The 27,886-nt window shown below is 41.7% G+C and overlaps 1 protein-coding gene across 3 annotated transcripts in view; it reads left to right on the top strand.

Annotated features, from left to right (window-relative positions):
- ASCC1 (activating signal cointegrator 1 complex subunit 1) overlaps positions 1-27,886 on the top strand; it is a 725,998-nt gene that overhangs the window by 84,053 nt on the left and 614,059 nt on the right. Inside the window, exon 3 of one of the 3 annotated variants that reach the window (XM_069240385.1) lies at positions 24,065-24,186. The exons of 1 other annotated variant lie outside the window; for it this stretch is intronic. The gene's annotated coding sequence lies outside the window, so the exon portion shown is untranslated. Of the gene's footprint in view, positions 1-13,111; positions 13,163-24,064; positions 24,187-27,886 lie in introns of those variants that run through there. One more of the 3 variants, XM_069240386.1, reaches the window with a different exon arrangement.

Raw genomic sequence — 27,886 nt, 5'->3', positions numbered from 1 at the left:
ACTTAAAAGTTGACCACCCAATGTGACTCTCAAAGAAATGAGCTTGTTGAGAGATTCAACAACACCCTAAAAGGCATGATCATGAGGTTATCTGACAAACTCTGAGGGAAGTGGGATGTGCTGCTATGATGCCTTTTATTTGACTATTCTAGTCATGGGGGATTTCTAGAGCGCATGGCTACCCAGAAGGGCCACCAAGCGCTATGACAACTAGGTACATACAGTTCAGAGAAGATTCCAATTAGTAAAGAGTTGTTTTAGCAGTTTTCTGAATACTAGTTCTAAATTGGTTTGCCATAGGTTTTGTGACAGCGCGTTCTAGAGCTTGGGTCCCAGGAAAGCAAAGGATTGTCCTCCACTCCTGGTCCTTATAATCTTAGGGACTGCAAACAATTGCTGATTGTTAGATCACAGTGTTCTGGTGAGGTTGTATGGAGTGAGTAGATTATGAATCAATTTGGGACACTTTTTATGCATAGCTCTGTGGGCCATACACAGTACCTTAAAGTGTATCCTTTTGAGCACTGACAATCAGTGAAGGGTTGAAAGGGGTGTGGTGGCAGAGTGATGTTTGGAAGAGGTCAGTAGTATGCGTGCTGAGGCATTTTGAATGACTTGAAGTATTTTTATGATGGACTTGGGGCTGCCCAAGTAAAAGAAAATTCCCATAATCGCGCCTGGAAATGACCAAACTTTGTACTACTATCCTACGCAATGGCTCTGGTAGCCATTTGAGCAGTTTTCTCAAAGTCCTAGGTGTGCCAAATCAGGTTGCTGCCAGTTTTTTGGCTTGTGTTGCATTGGACGCCTTGTCGTCAAGCCAGAATCCTAGACTGTTGACTTCCGATTTTGTAGATAGGTTAACTGCCTAGGGACTCAGGCCAGTTTAGTTCCATAAATTGTTGTTTCCCACTATCATCACCTCAGTTTTTATCCTGTTTAGTTTTAGGCTGCTTGCCACCATCCACTTCACGACATACGACAGTTGTTGAGGGTAGTGGAGGTTTTGTCTGTTTAGTGGGACAGGGAGATAATCTGAGTGTCGCTGGCATAAGATATTGAGGAGAAACCATGGCTGTCTATGATTTCTGCCAGTGATATGACATACAGACTTAACAACGTTGGGCTCAGTGAGGATCCCTGAGGGACCCTACAGAGAAGTACTGCAAAAGAGAGTGGGCTTCAGCCCCTTTGAGCTAGTCCGAGAAGTGTAAGAATAACCTCAAGGAACCCAAACACAACATCATTGATTATGTGTTCCATCTGTGATGCTGCATGGCTGAGAATATGAAGAGGGCTAACAAACCCTTGGAGGCCAGACAGAATCTGATCAAGCACTGGTATAATCAAAAGTCAGCTTTGGTGGAATACCAGCCGTGCCAAAAGATGTGGATTGTGGAGCTTGTGGTAGAAAGGCCCCTACCGGACGAATTGACTGGGCTCTACAGAGTGCTAGAGGTGATGGGGGACGTCATCTACTTGGTGCACCTTGTTACCCCCAGACACACTCTTAGGGTGATCCATGCGAACTGTTTGATGCCCCAGTTTGACTGGACAGACTTGACAATGCTGATTGTCACTGATGAAGGATAGGAGGAGGGTGAACCTCTCCTAGACCTCTTAATACACAGTGCCAAGGATGGTTCAGTGGAGGGAGTAATGGTGTCCCCTACACTGATAGAGAAGCAGCAGATAGAATGTCACCAATTCTGGACTCTTGTCACTGACACCTGTAATGACCCAGTGATGTGTCTTCATCGTTGACATTGGCTGTTTTCCTGTCAAAACAAGATTAATAGGTTATCAGAAGAAATAAGGGCAAGCTTCCAAGAAGACATTTCCAAAATGTCCCTGGGCATGATTGAGACTTCCAGTAGTCAATGGGCCAGCCCAATGGTGTTAATACTCAAGGCCAACCCAAAAAGGAGGGCTCCAGAACTCAGTTTCTGTGTGTACTATCAAGGAGCTAATGCTGGCACAAAGACTGATGCTCACCCTATTCACACAGCTGATGAGCTCATTGACAGGTTAGGGGCTCCCAAGAGTCTTTGCACATTTGATTTGACCTCTGGGTACAGGCAGGATGCCCTAAATGGGGGAGAAAAAGAGAGATTCTTATTCTCAACCCCAGAGGACCACTTCCAATTTAAGGGAATGCCCTTCATGTTAGTAAGTGCCCCTGCTACCTTTTAAGAGGTTGGTTAACAGGGTAATGTCTGGGCTGGAAACATTTAATGCAGAATATCTGGATGATATCATAGCTGTCTTTGCTGGAACATCTGACCCACCTAGGGAAGTGCTTCAGGCCCTGCACCAGCAGGACTGGCTGTCAAGATCAGCAAGTGTCAGATAGGGCAGGGATCTGTAGTGTACCTGGGCTACCTAGTTGGTGTGGGACTATGCAGGCTCTCCATCCCAGCCCATGATCCAGTCTATAATGGCTTGATAACCTCCCAAAATCCAGACTCATGTTGTGATTACCAGGGTCTGACAGAATACTACAAGGGATTTGTAGAGGGATATAGCACAATTGTAGCCACCATGACAGAAATGACTTCTAAGAAGCAGCCCAATAAGGTAAAATGGACTGCGGAGTGTCAGAAGGCATTTGATATCCTGAAGGAGGTGCTGTGCATTGCACTCATCCTGAAGGCACCTGATCTGATTTCAGCAAAGAGTTTGTGGTCCAAACAAATGCTTAAGAATATAGCATTGGAGTAGTGTTATCACAGCTGAATGATAAGGTTCGGGATCAACCTGTCGCCTTTATCAGAAGGTGACTACTCTCTACAGTGCAGTGTTGGAGTGTCATACAGAGAAAGGGGTCTCTGCTGTGGTTTGACCTCTAAAGAAGCTGAGGCCCTACCAGTTTGATACCCACTTGTGGGTCAAACCGACCACAGACCTCTCAAGTGGCTCACACATAGGAGTGGAGAGAACCCTAATCTGTTGAGGTGGTCAATTTCTCTTCAGGGTATAGACTTTACAGTGGAGTACAGACCTGAAACTCACCATGCAATGCAGATGCCCTTCTCATGTTCTTCTGCTTAGATGATAACTGCCAAGGGAAAGGCTGAGCTGCACCTCAGCCTTTGTTCATCTGGGGGCTGGTGGCATGTGAGAAAGTGCCTCTTTTGGTTTGGTTAGCCCCATTTGTTGTGGACAGGTGAGGCTGGTGTTTTGACTGCACTGGTGCACTCTAACCCAGTCCCCAGTCGATGTGCTGTGACCCCTAAAACATGTCAAAACTGGGTAAAACCCTAATTGGCACATTTAATTTACCTATAAGGCAATAGCATATGGTGCTTAAAGTACACCAGTGTTTATTTTATGTTTTATGTTATGTGTTATGTTAACTGCACTATCATCTGGGAGGGTATCCTGGCACTGAGCAGGTGCGAGTCAAGCTAAATCTAGGCTCTAGTGGGACTACTTGAAAAGCTAGGTTTTCAGCTTCTGGCAGAATTCAAGAAGTGAAGAGGACTCTCTTTTGTGTTGAGCCTGGTCATTCCACACTTTAAGAGCAATGTAGGAGAAGGTTCAACTGCTGGATCTGATTTTCTATATGCTAGGGATGTGTGTAATTAGGTGTCCAGACAAGATGAGGTGTCTGAAAGGTTTGTGAAAGCATATGCAATTGTTGAGGTATGCTGGGCCAATGTTGTGCCGTGCCTTGAAACTAGGTGAGGGGTTTAAATTGTGCTTGTTTGGGTATGGGAAGCCAGTGGAGCTCCTTCAGGTGTGGTGTGATGTGAGTGCAACGTGGGAGGTTGAGAGTGATTCTGGTTGCTGAGTTCTGAATAGTCCACAGCGCTATAGTGAGTTTTTTTTTAAATGATCCTGGTATAGAGGGATTTCCTGTAGTCCAACTTTCTTGTGACAAAAGAGAGTGCAATGGTTTTCCAGGTACTGATTGGGAGCCATTTGAAAATCTCACTCAGCATCTTCAGGGTGTGGAAGCATAAGGCGGTGATGGTGTAGACTTTTGTGATCATGTTGAGTTTGCTGTTGATGAGGATCCTGATGTTCTTGGTGATAGTGATGGTGGTGAGTGACAGTCCTGGCTATTGGCCACCAGGTGGAGTACCAAAGTGAAGTGCTTTTCCTGAAGATCACAATTTTGGTTTTGTCTGTGATCAGCTTGAGACAGTTGGTCTTCATCCAGTGGGTAATTTCAGCCATGCAGGTATTGAACTTGATCCGGGTACAGGAATTTTGTCCATGAGGGAGAGAATGAGTTGTGTGTCGTCAGTGTAAGAAAGGACATTGGTGTCATCAGAACATATGATGTTGGCTAGAGGGATCATGTATGCATTGAAGAGTGTGGGTCTGAGGGAGGATATTTACGGAACTCTGCAAATGACGTTGCAGACATCCAAGGTGTATGGTGCCACACTGACTGACTAAGTCCTTCCAATCAGTAAGGTGCAGATCACTCTGAGTGCTAGTACAGTGTTCCAGTGTTGTGTATGCATTCAATAGGGATGTGGTGGGAGTCCATGTCAGATGCTGTGCAGAGGTCCAGGACGGTTAGGGATGCCTTGTCTCTTCCGCCTTGCGTCATGCGGATGTCTTCTGTGGTTGCGATGGAGGTAGTTTTTGTGCTGTGATTGGCTCTTAAACAAGACTGAGTGGTGTCAATGAGTTGGTGGACGTAGAGGTGTTTGGTGAGGCGTTTTTAGTTGATGATTTTCTCTAAGGTCTTGGCCAGCAAAGGTAGCAGCGAGATTGGTCTTTAGTTGTTGGGAATTGAAGGTTTTCTTCTGCAATGAGAGAACAGTTACGTGTATCCAAGCGTCTGGGAAGGTCACAGAGGGGGAGGCATTCACAATGGGCATGAGCATGGCGCTGATGGGTTGCAGTCCTCTGGAGTAGGCGTGGTGGGGGCACAGGTGGGAGTGGGCTGCTGAGTGGACGGGCGTCATGGTAGCAGCAATATGTTTTGGGGTGATGACGGACCATGTGGTTAGCATTAGTTCTTTGGTTAAGATTGGGAGTCGTTTTGACTTGGTCTTCTGTAAGTCGTGGTGAGTTTGTTTTGCTGAAGAATTGAGAGAGATGGCTACAGAGGTCCTGCTAAGGGAGTAATTGAATTGGAGGTGACTACTGGTGAGGTGAAATCCTTCACAATGACAACGAATTTCTTTGCTTCTGTTGTTGGTGGCATCGGTGTAGTCTGCCAGAGCGATGTTTTGGTGGGTTCTGGATCTTTTAATGTTAGTGTCTCATCGTGGATTTGAACATACTCCTGTCTGCATTGTCCTGGATCATTCTCCATTTGCACCCCAGTTGTTTGCAGTGGCGTATGAGTTCCTCTGTGTACCAACTGGCCTTGGGACTAGGTCTAGAAATGCTTCCTCTTTGTTATATGGTGCGGTGCAGCAGCAACTTGTGGCGCATCGGTTGGGGTTGAGAGCTCAGAGTGTCGCAGCAAGGTAGCAGCAGGAGGAGGGGGGACCAGGGTTCCTGGCACTGGGTGTAGTCCAGGCACGAGTGTCCACAGACAGCGTTGAAGGTCATGCTGCTATTAAGTATGTCACTTCCTGTGCATATGGATGATGGGAAATCCAGTGAAATCACATGTAAAGTTAAATGTCACCTATGGAATACATCACTCCAGGCCCACCTCAGTTGGAGCCGAGTTAATTAAATGTCAGCATTACTCAATAGAGGCTGGGAGAAGGAGAAATACGGAGGCCTATGCCAATGTTACCCCATATTATCAGAATGGCTCAGTTAAGGTCAGAAGCCTAAGCTATTTGCTTCGGATCAGATCCTCTAGCATGTTAAACCACTGACAGAAGGAATAATATTGCTGGGTACAGTCGCACGTTAGCTTCACACCTCTGAAAGTCTGGATGGACTGGAGAGGAGTCAGTTATATATTAAATATGCACCGGAAAGGGTGATAGAGTTGGCGTAGAGTCACTCGTATTCCAAGCACCCTCGTACATCTAACTGTCTTTGCCCCAGCACTTTTTGCATCACATTGCATGATGAAAAGTAGGTATGTAGTAATCTTGACAAATTAAACAACCTCACCCAAATATATATTTTGCTTCTCCTTTAAGACAAAGGAAGATTACAGACCTTGTGGGTCAAATAACTATCAAGGTTCTTGACCTGTATGTCTAGTGATATTTCTTTCAAGCCTTCTTAAATTTCAAGGCACCTCAGACAATGAAGTACAATTTGTGCATAAATAAACAATATCACAAGGTAAATACGTAGTCACTCATCTTATTTATCTTCACATTTGTTGATGTATTCATTGGCTTTAAGAAAATTGGATCAAAGGTTTTGTAATCTGCGAGGAGGCAGTTGAAACTTTAGGTGGGGAGGCTCTGTAACAAGCACATTTATAAAGCATAACCTATATGGCTGAAAACAGAGACCTCTTTAAAGCCCAATGTTGAATATTCCTATTGGAAAACTAAACTCTGCTTGAGGCAGAGAATCCCTCCAGTTACTTTCATGTTAAGAGCAGCAGTTCTAAACTTTACCCTTCCCGCTACACTGATTTATACATAACATCTGCACATTAGTTTGGGGATAAGAAGAGGTAGGAAAATGCAGATCTACATTCAGCTCCATATGGAAGGTCTTTGAAAAACAAGACTTAAACTCTGATTGACATTCTGATATCATAACAGAGGTTAAGACATTATGGTAAACGTGATGAACAAGATCTTTAGATGACTATGTGACTATAATGCTGTGGGCAAAGTCTGAATGGTAGCAGCTTTGTTTAGCTGGTGACTATCACCCATAACAGTGTCATTTCTTTAGATGATGGCAAATCATTCCCAAATGATAAACCATAGACTTAGTGCTAACGGAGGTAGTAATCCTACGGGTGCTTGATGATTAGTTTTTCTCTTAATACATATGCTAAATCAATGAATGTAGTCTTACACATCAGAGTCTTCACTTCTACCATGCTTATCTTTGTTATAATTCCAAGGTTTTTACTACATCATGAAATCATGTAATTTGCTGATTGTTTTACCACTACAGTAGTTGTTGACAGTGTGAGACATTAATACTTCACAACACCTTTTGATGAAACAACAATCCACTGTATTCCAAACGCAAGGACTGGGCTTGGAAAAAATGTCTTTTATTCAACATAATAAGACTTCTAAACCTCAGTGATATTTTTGTTTGCCATGATTTTTTGCAAGCATAATTATGAGAAGTTGAAAATTAGAAGTATGCAAATTAGATTTTTTGAGAATGCTGCATTTTTCACATCCAGAAAGAAAGAAGCGTTGGTGGCATATTCAAATGCCATGGTAAGGTGAGCTTCACTGATCCTGCGTTAACGGTTTTCTCCATTGGATGTGGATCAGTGAGATATGTCATAAATATGCAAGACGTCTTGCATAAGAAAGTAGTATCAGAATATTACCGACATCTTCGTCATCTGCCAAATTAGGTATATGAAAACAATGAGTTTATATTAATAATTTGATGGCTCGGTTTGAGATCAACAACTAAATTCAATTGTAGTATCTTGTGTCCCCAGCCCCTCTATGTGTGAGCTGGTGTCTGGAATACTGGAAGTGAATCATGTAACAGAATGATTGTATTTAGTATGGAGTGAAAGCTAGGCAAGGGTTACAGTAGGAGGGAGAATGAAGCCCTAATAGGACCTATCTGCTATGCTTGTAACCCAAGGGCCTAAAATTAAATTCTAAACATGCCTCCTACCTGAGTGGCTCCAGACTGTTGTATGAAAATACTGTTTTCCCACTTCAACATTTTGGTGATGAGTTGTTAAATACCTGTTTATTAGTACAGAGAGACTCTGGTGGCACTTGTGAACCATCTCTGGAAGTGGAGGAGACCTGTCCTGAGAAAAGAGATGGTCCTTTTTCCATGGAGCCTAGTTTGATGCCACCGAACCTCCAATCTACTGGCAGGTGGGGTCAGCTCAAGTTGCTGAGCAAGAGGAGCCAAGTGGGGAGGGGAATGAAGTCTAGCTAGGACAAATAGCCAGCTAAGGGGAGTTATAAATTGAAGTGTGTATGGTCCTGAGCTTAATGACAACACTTTGGAGACAGTGTTAGGAGGACAGTACTGTGGAGAAAGTGTTTTAGAGACATTGCTAAGGAGAGAGTGGGAAATCTTCTTTACAGTAAGCATAACTTCGAAATGACCCATGAAGCTTTTGGCAGTTTTACTTTCAACAGTGATGGTCACATAAGGAAGCACTTTGCTGAGTGTGCTGTATGATTTCCCAATTAAGGTGACTGTGGAACAGGCTACTCCATTCCTCTGGAGGGTCCTGTGCTCCCAGTTGTTGTTAGTGTGTCAGAGTTGTTTTTTTACTGTGGAATTTTGGGTCACAAATTATTTGTGCATATCAGTAATTGTATTGATGGATATGACCTTAAACGAAGAACTAATGATTTTTTACTTTATACAATATAATTATCTCACTTAGAAGTGTGATGAATAATGTAGGATAGTTGTGCTACATTTTTGTGTGAGACATCATTTAATTAAAAGGGATGCAGTTGCTGGTTTATGACTCAAATGAGCTATTGTATTAGAATGTCTGTATTGTTAATGAAACAAAGTTTTCTATTGTGTACCTGATGTATAAATTAGAAGGATCTACACTGGAAGTTTCTATGCAGATGTGCAGCAGAACATAATTGTATGAGCTATTGTTAAGAAATGTTTCATATTATGGTGTGCTGAGGAAGCAAATGGAAGACTTCTCTTACCTTAAGAAATGGGTTTGGTGCTAAGAACCTTTTAGAATTACAAAGTTGTTTATGATTTGCCAGTGCAACCTAACCATGATCAAACCATGCTAAATATTATTATGATGCAGGAGACCTGGGTCCCAGAGGCACTATATAGAGTGGGATACTTAACTTTTCAAAAACTGGCTGTCCCTTCACCTTCAAGACGTGCTGCAGGAGGCCTTGTAGTTTGGCTTAAACAGGATCTACTTTCAAGAGCAAAAGTAATCCCAGTATGGACATATTAGCAGTAGAGCTCAAGATTGCGACCCAACTGGGAATGAAACATATAGCCATTATAAATGTCTATATTAGACCTGCCCCTTTAAGCAACCAAATTGGGATAGTGAACCAACTTGCAGGTATACTAACCAAACTCCCTGGGAATACACAGGTTATAGTGGCTGGAGATTGCAATACTAAGTTGAGATCTAATGAAGATTATTTGTTAACCACTTACCCCTATGATAGACCTTTGGGTAGATCAAGGCCAGTCCAGAAAGAGACATGTAGAGCCACCGGGGTAGCAGCCCACCTTGCAAATTTGATCATTAGTATGGGGTTAAAACAGGTTAATAGAAATACAAAGTCAGATGCTCCGGCCCTGCCCACATTTAGGAGGGGAGCCTATTCGAGTCATCTCGATTACATTTTCTTGGATCAAAGGCTTTGTTCATCCTTGGTGGACATTGCAGTGACCCCCAGAGTTGACAGCGACCACCAGGCTCTCTGCGTGATCTTTTCAGCATCCCTTTTTAAAGATTGTGGCCTGTCTTCATGGGCAGAGGGCAGCAACACCAAAGTAGTAAATAACAGGAGGAATTTAAGGTGCGAGGAGGTGGCAAATGATACAAAGTTTTAGTCCACAATTTATTCTACGGTCATAGAGAGCCTGTCTCCCTTGGTGTCTGCATACTCCTCAGCATTCAGTTTTGTCCAACTGCATTGTGATCTGATGGATAAACTGAGACCTCTGTTTACAGTGTAGAGACGTAGAGGGGTGGCTACTGCTAACAAACCAAGGTGGTTTTCAAAGCCCTGTAGACTGGAGAAATTGCAGCTCCTGAATGTGTTGGATAAGGGTTACAAAGAGGAGATACAGGGTGCTAGATGTCATTACAAAAGAACTTTGAGATACGCCAAATTGAGCTGGGAAAGTAAGCAATGGGATATAATAACTGACTCCCTTTTTTGATGGGGATTCTAAGTTATTCTGGAAACTAGTAACAGGCAGAAAAGATCCTCTTGCTTTTGAGTGTGAATCAACAATCCAACCAGAGGGATGGATGACTCATTTTAAAGGGCTAAATGGTGTAAGAACTACCGGGAAGTCACCAGCAACAGCCTTTAGGGTCATTGCTGGGTTCATATTACATAGCAAACATGATCCCTCTAGTTACAACTTGGCAGAATTTACTCTGGCCGAAACTTCCACGGCCTTGTGGACCCTAAACAAGGTTAAAGCTCCGGGTGCTGATGGCATTCCAGGTGATTTGTGTTTAGCACAACTTGAGATTTGGACACCATATATAAAAACATCCTAAGTAATGCCATCTTGAAGGGAGAAGGCATCCGCTCCACGTGGAGGAGAGCAACAATTGTGCCAATGTATAAAAAGGGAAACCGTGACGTCCATGGGAACTGTAGACCAATAAGTCTAATTGACGTTAGCCAAAAGATTTTTTGCAAACAGATTCTGGCAAGGTTGCACTCATGGATTGATGATCATCATATTCTTGCTGACTAGCAGGTAGGGTTCCAAAAAGGGGTTAGCACTGTGGACCAAGTCTTCAGGTTTAAATCTTTTTGCTGGAAATATTTGACCTTAAAACATGATCACCTGTATGTTGCCTTCATTGATTTGAGGGCGGCTTTTGATCTGGTTCCACGGGAGTCCCTTTGGAGAGTTATAAATGCTTATGGAATAGATGGTGACCATCTGGGGCTAATACAATATTTGCATGAGGGCACCTATGCGGGGGTGAGGTGGATGGCGGAAGGCGACCTCACTGACCCAATTCCAATTGTAAGTGGGGTGAGACAGGGGTGCGTACTGGCTCCTACTCTGTTTAGCCTCTATATTAATGGGGCAGTGGACCAGTTGATTAGGTGTAACCATGATGCTCCCAAAATTGAGGGAATGCCAGTGCCCATCCTTATGTTCGCTGATCACACACTGCTTATATCAAGAACCCCGATGGGGTTGCAAAGTGAACTGGATTCCTGTGCAGCATTTTGTGAAGATAGTGGGTTAGAAATTAACTCAGAAGTCAAAATTTATGGCCGTATACCCGCATAAATCCTTCAGGGGGAAAATGGTCATAGGGGGGTGCCCCGACTGAGCAGGTTAGGCAATTTGACTACTTGGGTATAAGAATGGCAGATAATCTTACCTGGACTTCACAAATAGAGAAAAGTTCTGCGGTTTTACAGCAGCGGGGAATGGTGATTGGTAGGAGGATAACTAATTCATCTGGAGGGCCTCTTTCCCCGGCACTTGCGGTATATAAGGCTGCACAGTGACAGCTGCAATTTATGGTGCAGAACTTTGGGGGCAATGTAACTCGCATAAATTAACTTTGATTGAAAACAAATTTCTGCGTTCCATCTTACATCTACCAACTAGTACCGCATTCATTCCCCTTAGATTTGATTTGGGACTAAATATTACCAATACATTGTGTAATCGGTTTGAAACCTCTTTTATATTGGGTGCACCTGTGGTCTTCTGTCCATCTGGGGCCATATAGGACGGGAATGATGGAACTACTATCCCTTGACAAAGTGCCATCAATCCCGTGGCTGAACTACATAAAGGATTTGTGCCTCCAGATCAAAATGGAGGAGTTATGGAGATGCCCACTGAATATAAAAAAGGTATGGCATTCTGTGTAAAAAAAAGGCTATATAGGGAGGCTGTACTAATTCAAACTTGGGAAGTACAGTTAACGGGCACTAGAACAGATCACTGTCTCAACCATAAATGCCTGCCTAAGTTTGAACATTACATGGACAATATATACCCGGCACAGGCAAAGAATTTGTTTATAAACATTTAGACTAGGAATTCTGCCACTGAACTCTTTCACCTCTAGATGGGAAAAAAGAAAAAGTAGTGGTGTGATCAGCTCCTGCCCCTTTTGCCCAGCAGAAGTTGAATCTCTATCCCATTTCTTCTTTTTTTTGCCCAAGGTATTTAAAGCCTAGGAAGAAATGGATTGTTCCGCTATGCCGTAACCTTGGAATTAAAATTTACAGGGAGTCATTACGTGTACTGTTAAGCGACACTAGCGGAAAGGTAGTGTTTTCAGTCACTGGCTTTCTGCGAAGTGCCTGGATTGTGAGATCTAAGAATGGCCCCTCTAATTTGTAGAATACACTTTTGATATTATGGTCATTGGTTAATATGTAGTAATAATATTGAAAAAGCCTGACCTTTTTCCTGATGGCGGTAGCTTCCTCCACACAGAAAGATTAATATGATAGAGGAGGACCCTGTAGGATTTTACTTGTGGGCAAAATGACCAAAATAGTTATAAAATATGCATGAATTATTGTGACATGTTTATTTAAATGAGTATTTATCTTATCTGATTTTATGAATTTAATTTGTCAATGATTTTAGTTATTGTGAAATATTTGTATTAGATCATGTTTTTTAGCTATTAGCCGGAAGATGCTTTTATGGCTTATGGCACAAATAAAGCAGATAATGAATGAGAAGACTCACTCAGCTGAACTGCCTAAATTTATGGTTCCTACAATATTGGGGTTCAGGAGGTTATTGGGGTTAGGCTCCTACAAAGGTTGGTAGCAGAAATGTTTAGAAATATCACCTCCTCTTTAAGAGGTTCCCTCAAATGTTTTTTTTTGTTGTGAGCTTTAATGTCCATATCAAAGGAGAGAAGAGTTTTTGGAAATTTACCAATTTTCCGGTGCCACATCCTCCTGGGAAGTGACTAGTTGTATTGGATTGGCTGTGCATTCCTGAACTAATTTGGAGTGTGAAGTATGAACAGGGAGAAATTCAGTTTGTGAATGTGTTGGAAAGTATGAGTTGTGATGATGGATTTTTGATTCTGTGTTGAATTCTTTGGATATGTGGTGATGATCATGTGTTCAATTTGTGGATTGATTACTGTTGTGATGACATAAGATTTATATTTGTAATCCCGTTTGAAGATTAATGTGTTATTGGATTGAATAGAGTTGGATATTTGATTTGTTGTAGATTCAGGATCTCGAGATATTGATTGTCTGTCTGTACCGTGGCGTGTAGAGTGAGGTACCACTTAAACATATGTAGGGATTCTGAATTAACAAATTTTTTCTTTTCAGGTTTGAAAGCTCAACTTGAGTTATTTTGCTTATCCTGAGTGTTCGGGGTGAGGGACATTGACTCAGAGGTATGTTTCTACTGGTCAGGATTTGACGAATGAGAGGTTTTGTAGGATTCTTTTGACTATTTCACACTTCTTGCGGTTAAATCTTTATGGTTTGTGATTCACTTACTTTACCTAAAGCAATGACGACACACAAAAGGGTTTATTGATTTTAAATGGTTTAAAGTGGTTCCGTTGTTGATTCCTGTCCACGAAGAAGTTGTGCTGTGATTGGTTGCTCAGACAGGGAGCCACGATCAGATTGGTACGACATCACCACAAACCTGTGCTCTGATTGGTTGGTTACAGGCATAGTCACGCTGTGCGTGATTGACCTTTGGCAGGGCCACATTTATTGGCTGTTGATCTCCAAGTTTGTTTACAGTGCTTTATTGTAATTCTGTGTTTGTTTTAAATCTATGTAGGTGTAAAACATGGGTGTTGTATTTACAAAACCCAAACAAAAGAATGACATACAGAAATTGCTGAGTGAAGGAACGCCAGCTTATGAAACGATTGTAGACATTGTTTATTATACGTGCACCAGCTTGTCTGAATGGAGGAAATACACAACACATGATAAGTTTTGACAGTTTACACTAAAGGGCACCTTTAATATTAATAAGATAGATTTTCTGAGACAAACAAGGTACAATATGAAGCCAGTGCCTAGAACTACACAGTTCGAGGTGCTTAAGAAATGGGATCGCATGGCAAATGAAAATGAGAGAGAAGAGAAAGATAGGTCTATAAAGAAGTAATTTAGGGGTTGGCTAGAAAGTAAACTAAGTCACCAAGAAAAGAGTTGGAGAGAAGATATGACTGAATGTGTAAAGACCTTTCCTTTTATAGTTAATGGAAAAGAGCAGGATGGAGAGAAAAAATAAAAAAGAATGATGTGAAGTCAGATGAAGATGATGACCAAACCATAAGAGAGCTGTTAAGTTCTGGACCTCCTCCGTTTACGGATAGATAGATGAAGTGTACACAGATTGTTTTGGGGTTGATAAGATTGCTGGAGGAGAAACCGGAATAGCACAAGTCCCTACGGGGATTGTACAGAGTGCCCCGACAGAAGTTAGTCACAGTGGCAAACAAGTGCAAGTGAAGTGGAAGTAGGGTACTAGAGAATCGAACACAGGTTACTTATGTGAGAGCAGTGGTAGTAGAGCCACCATCTAAGAAATTTGTATTGGAAGTTTAAAAATAGAATTTAGAGAAATGCTGCAAGGGAATGGATTTGATCAGATTATTAAATTAGAGTGTTGGTGAAATTAAGTATTTGATAAAAGAAGCTGCTAGATGTGCTATTGAAGCCCATGATAAATGGGAATAATTAGCTGATGAGATAGAGGTCTGCTTTAGCAAAATGAAAAATGTAAAACAAAATTATAAAATGTATTTTAAATCAGGTTGAGATTAAAGAGGTGGGCTTAATTACTTTAAGAGCTCATGTTAAAGATTTGGGGGCCAAAATATATAATGGTGGACTGCCTGTTGTACGGCCAGAGGGACGGAGTAGATTACTCTTTCCCCCTGAGCAAGGGACCCCTGTCTAATTTAAAAACGACTGCCAAGGTGGCGGTCTTTTATATGCATTGGCAGAAACTGCTGTTACAGCAGTTTCTGTCAATGCATATTGCTGTTTGGTGCACTTTTGCATCAGGATAAAGCACATGTACACCAAACAGGTTTATATTTTCAAAAAGAAAATCCAGAAATTTGATTTTTACTGAAAGAAATAATGCCCCCTCACCATTTGAGTCCTCTCCCATGGCGGGGATAGCATTATTCACATTGTACTATCCATCACCGCTTGGGTTTTCCTAGCTATTTCTCTCATGGCCCTTAATCCATTGGTTTATTGGAAAACTTTGGGCTATAGCAGAGGTAAAATGATCACTGCTGTAGCCAAACCAAAGGCCTGGGCACATAAAAATTGGTGGGCGGTCCTTCATGTTGGCCATTGCGATGCAGTATGCACACCATCAGCATACAAATCGGCCCCTTAATTGAGAAAACAAGAGTCTGGAATGACTTGAAGAAATGCAGACAAAATTGAATAAAGGGACAGCAAATAAAAGGAAAATAAAATGGATTGAGGGAAAGACAAGGAATATTGCCAGTGACTCAGAAGTAGAATTCCCTTTGAGCAAAATATGTGGAGGGAATTCGGTGCATGTTTATGGACAAGGGCTGATTTGTGTGCTTTTATGCAGAACTTTTCCAAATTGCAAGAGGACCCAGCAAAGTAGTATGAAGAAATACTTTGGATGACTCACATTTCCCCATTGTTATGGACTGATTTAAATACGTTGTTTGAGATTGTAGTCCCTGGAAACCTGTGGTTAAAGTGTAAGGTTGTTATGGATGGCCGACACAAAAACATCTAGGCTTCGTCCTAACAGTGAGCCGGCAACAGAGATAGCAGGTAAATACAAAGAATGGAGCTACTGATTTTGTTTCTGCTTTTGTAAATCGATTGAGATCAGAGATTAGCAATTATATTCAATAAAGTGAACTCTTCTGGCCGATGAAGAGCATTGATGAGATTTTGATGTTGGTGAAAAATATTAGAGGCTATTTTGAAACAAGGCAAAAGAAGTTAAAGGAGAAGATTATAATGCTGAAACAAAATAGAAGGGTTGAGAAAGGGTTGCAGAATCACATGGGTTCAAATATAAATTCTGTTCATAATGGAATGAATAGAGTGAATCAAGGACATGCAAGGTAGAGGTGATGCGATGAATGCAAATATTGAAATGAAATACAGCATGTCATTGTTGTGGGAGGATTGGACACTGGAAAAGGGAATGTAGACAAAATCCTAACAGGATTTAGGTGAATTCAGAGTAATTTCAGTAAATTCAGTAATCTCAGAGACCTAATACAATATCAATCATTCAAAATACAAAGCAGAATATGCAGAAAGAGAAATACCTTTTGAATGTCTATTCCAACTGCCCCGGTAAGGCAACAAAACATGAGACATAAAATGTCATAGATTACAATGACTGTGCTTGATGGGGAAGGAGGATTGCTTGCTTGATGCAGCCTTGGAGGTAGACCAAAATAACCCATATATTGATGGAGGAGTCAATGGCCACTGCATTTCATTTATGATTGATATTGGGGCTACCCGTTCCACAGTTTTCTTCTGTGGAAGTCCCAAACCTACCTCTCTCAGGAAAAGAAGTCCAAGTTTTAGGGATCAGCAGTAAACAATTGTGAATCAGGTTACAACAGATGTTCCAGTTAAACGAGAACAGATAAAGAATACACATTAGTTTATTTTATGTGATTTGATACTGTCAAAGAAGAGATATGGGATTGCACTAGCAAAGAAATTGGCCTGATTAAAAGAGCAGAACCAATGAAAAATAAAGATTAAACTAGGTGCAATATTTCTTAGAAGTAGGCAGTACAAAAGAGGCATAGGAATAAATGAAACCAGTAATCGAAAAAATAATCAAACATGGAATTCTCTGAGAAGTGCTTGGTAGTCCCTGTAATTCTCCAGTGATGGGAAATAAAAAGTCGAAGGGATAATGGAGGATCGTGCAGGATCTCAAAAAAATAAGTAGAAGTTTTGTTCCTTGTCCGATGGTACCGAACGCAGCAGTAATGTTGTTTCAAATTCCTTTAGAAGCTGAGTTGTAAAGGGATTGACTTATGCCAAGCGTTCTTCTCAGTCCCATCACATGAGGACTCATAGTTCCTCTTTGCATTTCAATTGTTGAATAAAGTTCTCATGTAGTGTTGAACCCCACAGGGGTACACCGAGAGTGCTTGAATTTTCTTCCAAAGGTTGAAGAAAGGTTTAGAAAGTCTTACATTCCCATGTAACTCAGTCCTATTTCAGTATATTGATGACTTATTAATAGAGTCAAGGAGACTGTAAACTGGATACCATTGCCTTGTTAAATCACTGAGCTGAAAATGGGCATAAAGTCTTGTGACTAATATGCAGTAGTGTGAAAAAAGTCCTTTATCTTGGATACCATATTGAAATGGGTGTATGGAAAATCTTTAAAGAACTTGTTTTGGCAGTTCTGAAATTGAGCCCGCCAACCACTCAGAGAAAGTTTCAGATGCTTCTTGTAATTGTTGGGCACTGTTGTCCGTGGATTCCAAACTTTTCCTCAATTGCGAAACATCTAGTAAGGTTGACATGAAATGATGTATGGGTTCTGGTAGCATTTGATGATGCTTATCTTGATGCTTTTAAGAAATTGAAAGAGTGTTTGTGTCTTGCGCCCACACTCGTGATACCTGATTATAGTATTATGTTCTTTCTAGTTTATCACAAAAAACATGGATGTGAACTTTCAATTCTTACCAAGAAACATGGAGACCTTGGCACCTAGTGGCTTTTTTTTTCATTTGAATTTAATCCAGTAGTTTTAAGTCCTCCAGGATGTTTGAAATCGGTTTCAGCGGTGTGTTTGGTAATTAAGAAAAGTGAAGGAATTGTGATGGGCCATACATTAATTGTCTGTATCTCTCATTCAGTTGAGATATTTTTGACAAGAACACAGCACTTAATGAATAGTAGATTGATGCTTTATGAGCAATCTATTCTTGCAGTAGAGAATATATCTATTCGAAGATGTAATGTCCTGAATCCAGCAACACTGCTTTCAATTTTAGAGAAGGTGTGTGTGAGACAGAAAAGATGAAAATGGTTGTGAGTTAGAACATGTCCACCTAGAAATGGCCGAATTATGCACAAATAATGCATTCCGAAAACCAAAACCAGACATTAAAGAAGTTCCATTGGAACTGGCAGATCTGACATTATTTGTTAATGGCTCTTGATTAAGAGGCCAGTATAGGTTATTGAAAGCTGCGTATGCAGTATACACTATCACAGAGACGCTTGTAGCAACCTCCACACTAAAATGTGACAAAGTGTCAGAATTGACTGCTTTAATGAGCGTTTGCCACACTCACATTTTCTGACAAGCAGCAATCTATACAGATAGCCAGTATGGTTGTGCTGTTGTTCATGATTATGGGCAGCTGTGGTCACAAAGGGGATTTATGACATCTTCAGGACTGCCAATCAAAATAGTATGTATATTTTGGATTTTTTGAGTGCAGTTCAGAAACCAAAGGGAGTGGCTGTTGTTAAGGACACAGCCCATAAGGCTGTCAAGGAGATGGTCATCGCAGGAAATAAATACCCAGATCAGATGGCCAGTTACCATTCCCTAGAAGAACTCTCAGTTATTCAAGAAAACGAAAATGGTGATTTCTCAACTGATACCATACAGGGTTCAAACAATGTCAATTGTTTTTTATGGATTCAATTCAAATATCTTTGAGTGAACTAAGAGATTTGCAGGAGGATGATCTTGAAAATGAGAAAAGGAAATGGGGAAAGTTGGGCTATAAGGATAATTATCAGGATTTTTAAGTGAATTCAGAACAGAAATATGTCTTTCCAGACTCACTTTTACAGCCCATGTATAAATAGTTGCACAATCAAATTAATTCAGAGATAGTCTGATTAGGATTTTTCAACAATACTGTGAGAACACAGGATTTCAACATGTTGCTGAAGATGTGAATAGTGTATTTTTTAACATGCCACTTAAGTAATCAGCGACAACAACAAGGTGATGGATGGAATGCAAGAATCAATCTCAGCCACTGGCAGTTGCTCAGGCTGTATCGCAGTCCATCGTTTTTCGTCCACAATGCCACCTCAGTTTGGACCCAGCATATGCAATTCAGTCTTGACCCTGCTCTGATAGGAACCATCCGGCTCAAACTGCCAAGCTAAGTCCTCCCTGAACCGGAATGCAAGCAATCTAGGACCAGTTTTGCCCTGATAATGGCTCATCACCCAGGTATAGCTTGATTCCACTGAGCATGGGACCCACTTCTGGGCATACCCGTGGCACTTAGGGCATAAGATGCAACAACAACAAGGTGATGGACGAAATACCTGAATTAATCTTAGCCACTGGCAGTCACCCAGGCTGCATCTCAGTGCATTGTTTTTCACCCTCCATGCCAACTCAGTTCGGACCCAGCCATACTCAGATCAGTCTTGACCCTGCTCCAGTGGGAACTGATTTTTCATGGTGTGCAAAATAACAATGGATTAGGATGTGGCCCAAGTAATTACCAGTGGCTGAGATTAATTCAAGCATTCCACCCTTCACTTTTTTAACAATATTTGTGTTTGTCACGCTAAGTGGAATGGGTATGCCCAGATGTGGGTTTTGTGTACACTGGGCCGTTGGAACCATGCTATACTGGCTAATGAGCCCTAACTAGGGCAAAACTGGTCCTGAGTTGCTTGTGTTCCGGTTCAGTGAGTAGCTGTCTTGGCAGTTCGGGCTGGACTGTTCCCATTGGAGAAGGATAAAGGTTGATTTGCAAATAGCTGGATCCAAACTGAGATGGCATTGTGTGCAAAATAACAATGGATTGGGATGCGACCTCGAGTAATTACAAGTGGCAGAGATTAATTCAAGCTTTCCATTCATCAATTTTTTCTCTACTTTTATTTAAATAATCAGAGCAAGAAAACTGTTACGAATTTAATTGGTAAATCATAAGGCCCATTCACAAGATTTCATGGAAACTTTATTGGGATGCACCAGTGTAATCGCTTGAAGTGTGCCTTGCTAATATTTAGTCTGTTCTCCAAGTGGGTGGAAGCATTTCCCACAAGAATATCAGATAGCCTTACAGTTGCCAAATTGTTGTTGAGAGAGTTGATTCCAAGATTTGGACTTACAACTTCTATTGAGACTGATGGTGGCACACACATCAAGAATGAAATATTGCAAATAATCTGTACAGTTGTTGAAATCAAGCAGAGATTTAATTGTGGTTATTGACCACCATCCTCAGTTCTAGCGGAACATACAAATGGGACTCTCAAGAATAAACGGGCAAAAGTCTGCACTTCAACTACTCTGAAGTGACCCGATGACCTTTCCCTTGTTTTGTTGAATATGGGAAGTACTCCAGACAGGGAAAACAGGCTTGACCCCCCCCCCACAAAATACTCATGATCAGGGTGGTGAGACTTGCATTTGTACCATCAGCATCACAGGTTTCAATAACTGATGATGTCACTCTGGATAATTGCAAAGGTCTGGCTGATATGGTGAAATCTGTCTCATCAGGTGACTGAGTCAACTGAAGACTACAAGGATAGAACCTTCCATGTGAATGTGGGAGATTGGGTGATTACCTGAAAACATGTTTGTAAATGCTGTTTTGACGAAAAATAAAGAGGCCCTTTCTGTGTCATATTAACAACAAATAGTGCTGTCAAGTGTGCAGGTGTGCCTCGGTGGATCTACGCTGCTCACAAGAAATGATTAAGAGTAGCTGAAGCATGTTTAGTGCCTAGTCCAGGTGTGAGCGAAAGTTCAGATGAAGAACCTGAAATTCAGAGTGATCTGAGTGAAGAGCTACTACCATGCAAAAGATCAAAGCATGAGTGGCAGTAAGAAGGAGTAGTCTCTGATCAGGGCAGTAACAAGTTGCAGTTGAAAAGTGGAGCAAGCCAACAGAGACAAATTTGATTAAAGTGCAAGCTCGAATCAGGGCTTAGGACTGGGCTCAAGTCAAAGCTAAGAAGTGGACAAAAATTGAAAAATTGCAGTAGAAAAAGAGAAAGCGTAAGACATTCCAAGAAAGAGGACCTGCAAATGAAAGCACTGTGAACCAGAAATAGACTTTAAGAGACTTTGAGAGACAATTGAATCCAGAAACTAGTGGGAGCAAATTGCGAGTTGCTAAAAGATTAACGGGACGGAGAGTTCCAAATTGAAAATATGCCTCATCTGAAGGGGTATGCTTAGTCACAGTATCAGAAGAAGAAGCATATACCTTCAACCGAGGCACTTGTACAAGTGTAATCGAATATTTTTTAGTCGACGTAAGACTGTGGCCACAGCTCAGAGATATGAAGGTAGATCTCAGGAGTGAGAGTGACCATTATCCGCTGTTATTGTCCATCTCTGGGGATGTATTTTGTCGATCTGCTAATAACCTAGTTACTATGGTTCCTACTCCTACTGTGAAAAACTTATCCATGAAGGTCAGATGGCCAAAGGTGGTGTCAAATCCTTATTTGTTGCATGCAATCTATTCATCCTTCTTAGACAATTTGGCACCTTACCAAGACCATGACCCCCAAGATATCCCCATTCTCCATATTCATGGAAATATGGTTGGTAAACTTCAAGATATCTTCTACAGGAAGAGTAGGGTAAGGTCGCAAGGAGGGACCCTGATTAACAACTCTTGGTTCGATGAAACATGCTCTAGGGCCAAGTCAGGGGTAAAGAGCGCTATTATGAAAGGGTCCATAGGGGATATTCAGCTGACCAGACGTATATATAAGGAGTCCATTTCACGAGCTAAAAAAACCTGGGAGGACTCAATTTGGCAGGAGCTGTTAAAAACAACTGAATCTAACAACAATGGCTTATTTTGGGAACTTTTAGCTAAAAGAGAACATGGGGGTAGAATTACCATTATGGACCACATCCAACCAGAAAGTTGGGTGGATCATTTTTCTTCCCTCTTTGACAAAATTGACACCCCAGGGGTTCCCACTAACCATGGCACGAGAGAAGATCTTGGCCCCCTCCAAGACACTGTACCCCCACCTATTCAATTGGGAAAGGGTCGCCTAGATTTCGAGGTCCCTATCCGCTTCTCCATAGAAGAAACATCTGTGGCAATTCGTTCGCAAAAAATTGGGAAGGCTCCAGGACCCGATGGGATTCCAGGGGATCTTTTTAGATCAGAACCCTCTATATGGGCCTGGTACATTAATGTACTTTCCAATAAAATTTCCGAATGGGGGCAGATCCCTTCAACCTGGAAGGGTGCTGAGATCATACCCATCTACAAAAAGGGTAATGCCAATCTACCAGCAAACTATAGGCCGATCAGTCTTAAAGACAATCTACAAAAGATCTTTGCCAAACAACTTCTTGGTAGATTAATGCAATGGGCCAAGGAATACAAGGTATTATCCCCCCTCCAGGCAGGTTTTTGACCTAGAATTAGCACAGTGGACCAGGTCTTCAGGCTGGCTGTGTTGCACTGGAAACACACTGCTCTTGCTAACCAGCCACTATATGTTGCATTCGTTGATTTGAAATCTGCCTTCGACCTGGTCCCAAGGGAGAAACTGTGGGTAGTTTTATCCAGAATAGGGGTCCCCAGCAATTTAATCTTCTTACTAAAGCGTCTGCATGAGGAAACTTATGCGCGAGTTCGCTGGGGTAACCTAGGCGAACTGACTGATAAAATCCCCATAAATAGGGGTGTTCGCCAGGGATGTGTGTTGGCACCGCTCTTGTTCTCTTTCTTCATCAACGAGGGGGTGCAAGTTATGATGACCTGCCAGAGCGATGCCCCCACCTTAGGGACCCAAAAAATCCACATACTTCTCTTTGCCGACGACTCGCTTCTAATTTCAAAGACTCCTATGGATTTGCAAATCCTCATTGACAAATTTAGTGCATTCTGCCAGGATTATGGACTAGAGCTAAATCCTAAGAAAACGAAGCTAATGGTGTTGCGCTCTGGGAAACGGAAGAAGTGTACCATCTCTCTTGATGGTGATCCTCTGGATAAGGTCAGCTTCATAGATTACCTAGGAGTAAGGATAACTGACAATTTACGTTGGGAAGAACAGATTAATAAAAGCACTGGTCTTCTCCAGCACAATGCAGCATCCATCTTGCGCTTCTATAGGAGCACCTCTACAAAAACGGTCTCCCCGGCTATTAAGATATATGCAGCAAAGGCACAGGGAGCCGCCGTGTATGGTGCAGAAGTATGGGGCTTTTCTAACACCAACAGGCTCACCCTTGGGGAGAATAGTTTTGCAAGGGCACTCTGTGCTTGTCCTCCCAGTACCCCACTGATCCCCTTGTTCTTGGACCTGGGTATAAAACGGATAGCCGACCTGATAAATTTAAGACCCTTGATGTACTGGGTCAGGCTATGGACCGTCCCTGAACTAGACATCTATAAAGCTTCACTTCTAGATCTGTTAACATCTACTAATTCAGCTTCTATTCCGTGGGTCAAGCACGTATCCACTTGGTTCAAGACATTGGGGCTAGGAGACTACTGGGAGAACCCTCACAAACTCGAGAAAGCCCACCTTAAAGCACTGAAGCGTGTCTATTGGTCCTATTTGAGGAACAATGTCATTACTCACAAATCATGCGGTAGCCTAACCAATTCATTTATTGACACCAAATGGTACCCAAGGTTCGAACCCTATCTAGACGTTATACCTGATATTTTAGGCAAAAGCCTATATGCTAGATTTCGCTTTGGGACCTTACCACTGAAGACCGTGGTGTGTAGATGGGATCCAAATGTGACTAATGATATTTGTCCTGTGTGTGGTACTAATTCTGAAACAGTGGTGCACTTTATATTCTTTTGCCCTGCATACATGGTTCCTAGGTCCAAATGGATCCGTGACCTATGTCGAGAAATGGGAATCAGGGAATGTGCACTAGCACTGAGAATTTTAAAAAGTGATTCCACCAAAATGCTAATAATTTCTGTTAGTAAATATTTACTATCAGCATGGCGCATAAGGAATTTTTACATCAGCTAAAGATTAGAGGAATAATCCCTTCCTGTTTAACAAGGCCAGAGGAGGTGATCACTTTTTACTTAGAATTATGATTTTAGGGTAGATTTGTATTTTACTCTTTTAGGTGGTGTTACCATGTGGTATTATGCTCTTGGGATGGAATTGTATTTTATATTTTTATATTTTTATATTTAATTATGGTAATATTGATTATGTATTGCTTTGATCATTGATCGAATAAAGCTATGTTGACAAACAAAGAAGCATATGAAATTGAATAGGATTAAGTCTGAATGAACAAAAGTCAATATCATTTTCAGATCGGTTCAGACACAGAGACTGAAACTGAAGAAGAGCCACCCTGAAAAGTGAAATAGAAACCACAAACGGAATCAAAAAGACTTTGGCCTAAGAAACTGAAATGACACTTCAAGAATAGAAGGTCTACTACGGCTTGTTTTGAATTTTGAGATACTAATTTTTAAAAGGCTGTAAAGCTAATTATTGTATTATTTTTCTCTGTTTTATTATTGTTATAGAGATAGAAGAAAACAAGTATTGTTTTAAAGAAAATATTTGGTTACATTTTTACATATTTTTTTTGTGCCATAATAGGATTTTTGGTCTCAACTGAGAAGATGGGAAACAGATGCTCTAAAATTGTAGGGAGAACACTGCTAAATATCACATTATTAGTATTAGTTGATCTGTTGATGTGCTTACTGATTACTGTGGGAAATGTATCAGGTTATATAAATAATATTTTTTTTTCACTATTAGTTCTTTATTAGAATATTGATCACTCATGGTACAACAACATTTTGACACATAACAGATCACAATATATATCTGAAGTCTCTTTGAAGTAAAATAATTTTGCTACAATGTGCGACGACATATGATCCACTGTGCTGTCTAATACCAAGGGATATGCAGTTTACCCTGTTGAGAGATTAGGAGTCTACACATATTGGATACATGTTTGTTACTAGTAGCCCAATAAGATGCCCAACGGGGGCTCAAACCACAAGAACAGTGTGTTTGTGGAGTTACTCTAATGTCACTTACAACTAACGTGTACCACCCTCTAGTGTTATTTATGATTAACGTTGCAATTGGAGGAGAATGTTCAGTTATCTAAGAAGATGAATATTTCGACAAACTAATGGCATATTAATAAAGCTATTAATGGTGTTATAATGATTACTAAAAAAATAATCCCTGAGGGAGAGTTGGCCAGCTGTTAGTTCTGTGTTCACTGTGAGTTTGTCTAATGGAAGAAGAGTGTCCTCCGTATATAAATCTCCTATAGTTTGTAGACCCGCCGTGTGCCAAAGCCTTAGCCCGAAGGGTGGTGATAATGTGTCCTTGCGGCATACCAAGTAGAGGTGGCACTGGGGCATATGGCAGAAGCGATCAGTCGATAAACAATGCTTTACGAAACCAACTATATGCCACAAGTAAAAGAGGGATATATGGTGGTGAAGGTTTGGCAAGTGGATGGAAGAAGGCAAAGATCTGTTCCATGTCCCATGGGGGGGAGAAGTGACCCAGTGTCTGCAAGTTGCTGCCCGCTAAAGCAGTGTGATATCCACTGTAATTGTGATGCTAAGTAATAGTGTTCGAAATTGGGGATGGTGAGTCCACCACTGTCTGTGAAAGATAAAGTTTACACAAAGCCACTCTGCAGTGTGTGTTATGTCAAAGGAGGTCGCCTTTCATGCATTCTAAAGAGTGAAAAAAATTAATGTATTTAAAGTGGAAGATTGGTGAAGTAGTGTAGTAGTCTCGGCAAGACAATCATCTTTGTTAGAGCTACATGAACCACCTTCAATAGTGGCATTGTCTGCCAAAAGGACATTTGTGCACATATCGCCAAGACTGCTCAAGTTAGATTATCATCAAAGAGGTCCTCTGGTGTGTGATATATATGGATTCCTAGGTATCGAAATGTGACAGTCTGCCATTCAAGTTTCATGCCCTTTACCATATATGTGGGACTCGGGCTTTGGGTATTAAATGGGAACAAACAAGATTTTTACCAGCTAATCCCTAGACCATAGTGAATTCAGTGAGCAGTTTGGCTATGGAGGTGGGGATGAACCGAACATCTCTCAGATAAAGCAGCATACTGTACGTATAAAGCAATACAGAACGTATCCCATTGCCTAGGGGAATTCCCCAGTTCTGTCACTGTGCACATAAACGATGTGCCAGTGGTTCGAGCTCTAGGGAAAATATCAATGGAGATAATGGACAACCCTGAGGGGTTCCTTGATGTATTGTGCTAGGATCAGAAATGTGACCTCCATTATGAACCCGTGCTGTAGGGTTGGTGTAAAGTAGCTTAACTAAAAGAAGGAAACTGGCCCGTAGATTATAGCAATGCAGCCCCTCAAATAGAAATGGCCACTCCAGGGAGTCAAATGCTTTGTGAAGGTCCAGAACCATGCATCCCGAATGTGGATAGCAATGTGGTGCATATGTTAATACCCTGGCCCTCTGGCAGTTACAAAACCATTTTGGTCCTAATGGACCAGATAAGGTACAAAAGGGGCCAAGTGATCCACCAGTATCTTGACATGGATTTTATAATCCGTGTTTAACAGTGCCATTGGGCAGTAGGAACTCGTATCGAGAGAGTCTCGACCTGGCTTGGGCAATGAAATGAGGAGGGCATCACTAAGCGTCTGCAGTAGTGATGCAGCAGCGAAGGCAGCATCGTACATTGCTTTTAGGTGGGGTGCCCGGTATGAAGCATATGTCTTATAAAAGTTTGGCTGAGCAAGCCATCCAGTCCTGGGTTCTTACTAGTGGCCAGTGCGGGAGCTGGATTGTGGAGAAGAAAGCAGCGATTGTGTCAGGATGTGCTCTTGGTGTAGATGTATATATATGTATGTAATGGTCAATGAAGGTGGAGTGTATATCGGCCTGCAAGTGAAGCAGGTGTTGTGTTGCTGTACGTATTGTTAGTACTGGATGTCGATCCTCCTCTTGTCATTTCAGCCAGGCTAGTGAGGTGCCAGGGCGGTCAGCGTCTGCATATGTGTGCCTATTGTGGTCTGCATAATTTAGATAACGAAGGCGCTCAGCATCACAAGATGATCATTCGGGACTGAAGCAACTTTGTCTTAGCAGTGGTGGAAGAGCGAGCTAAATCTTCAAGGTTCAACAGTTTGCCCTCTAAGCAAGAAATGTAATTGAGATGGTGGCGCATATTAAGTGTGTTGCCCAGTCAGTGTCCCTGAATAGTTACTCTGAAAGTGTACCATTCAACTAGTGGTGAAGAAGCTGAGCGTGTGTGGTGATCAAAGTATTCCTCCATGCTGGTAGCTATGGATGCGCGGATGGTGGGGTCTTCCAAAGTGGAGGCCTATAATCGCTAGGTGGTAAAGGTGGTAGTGGATTCTCCCAACATATTTGTAACTGGCAGGGGTTATGGTCTCAATGTGTGCAGCCACGATGATTTGTGACTGTAATGTTTGAAATGATGTCTTGAGTACAAACAAATCTGTCAATGCAGACATTCAGATAGTAGGCATGTGAGTAATGAGACTAGACTTTAGTAGAGGGGTTGTGGAGGAGCCAAACATCTAGGATAGTCCAGTGATTGAGCTAAGTGATTTGTGTGCATGCGTTAGTCATGGCTATTGTGTGGGGTAGGGGGCGGAAAGGAGCGGTCAAGGTGTATATCTAGATCACTATTGAAGTCTCCTCCTAGAGTTCAAGGAGTGCTGCTCCAGAGGCCTAAAAGAGCAGGTGTGCATGCAGAATTGTAACTTGGTCGACATTAGGTGTGTATATTGCTCCAAGAAGTATTGGACTGCCCTCCATGCAGTCTTCTACAAATAACTATCTCATTTCTGGATAAGTGGTTGTATGAATGGCAGTAAAGGGGACTCTTGCCCTAACCCATATCAGCACCCTACAAGCATATGAGGAGTAATTGGTGGAGAATACCTGCCCCCTCCATCTTCTCTGGAGTCTGGAAGCTTCCTGATTAGTAATGTATGTATGTCTATAGTGGAGGTAAGAATATCTCGCATAGAGACCGGAGGGAGTGTGGATTCCCCTCCTGTTCCAAGTGACAGTGTGAGTAGTGGCCATAGAATGGAGCATGTACAGGAGAAGACCCGTGGCTC

The sequence above is a fragment of the Pleurodeles waltl genome, chromosome 6 (assembly GCF_031143425.1).
Source record: "Pleurodeles waltl isolate 20211129_DDA chromosome 6, aPleWal1.hap1.20221129, whole genome shotgun sequence".
NCBI classification, from domain to species: Eukaryota; Metazoa; Chordata; class Amphibia; order Caudata; family Salamandridae; genus Pleurodeles; species Pleurodeles waltl.
Note: the sequence above shows the minus strand (reverse complement) of the source record. Positions and strands in the feature narration are given on the sequence as shown.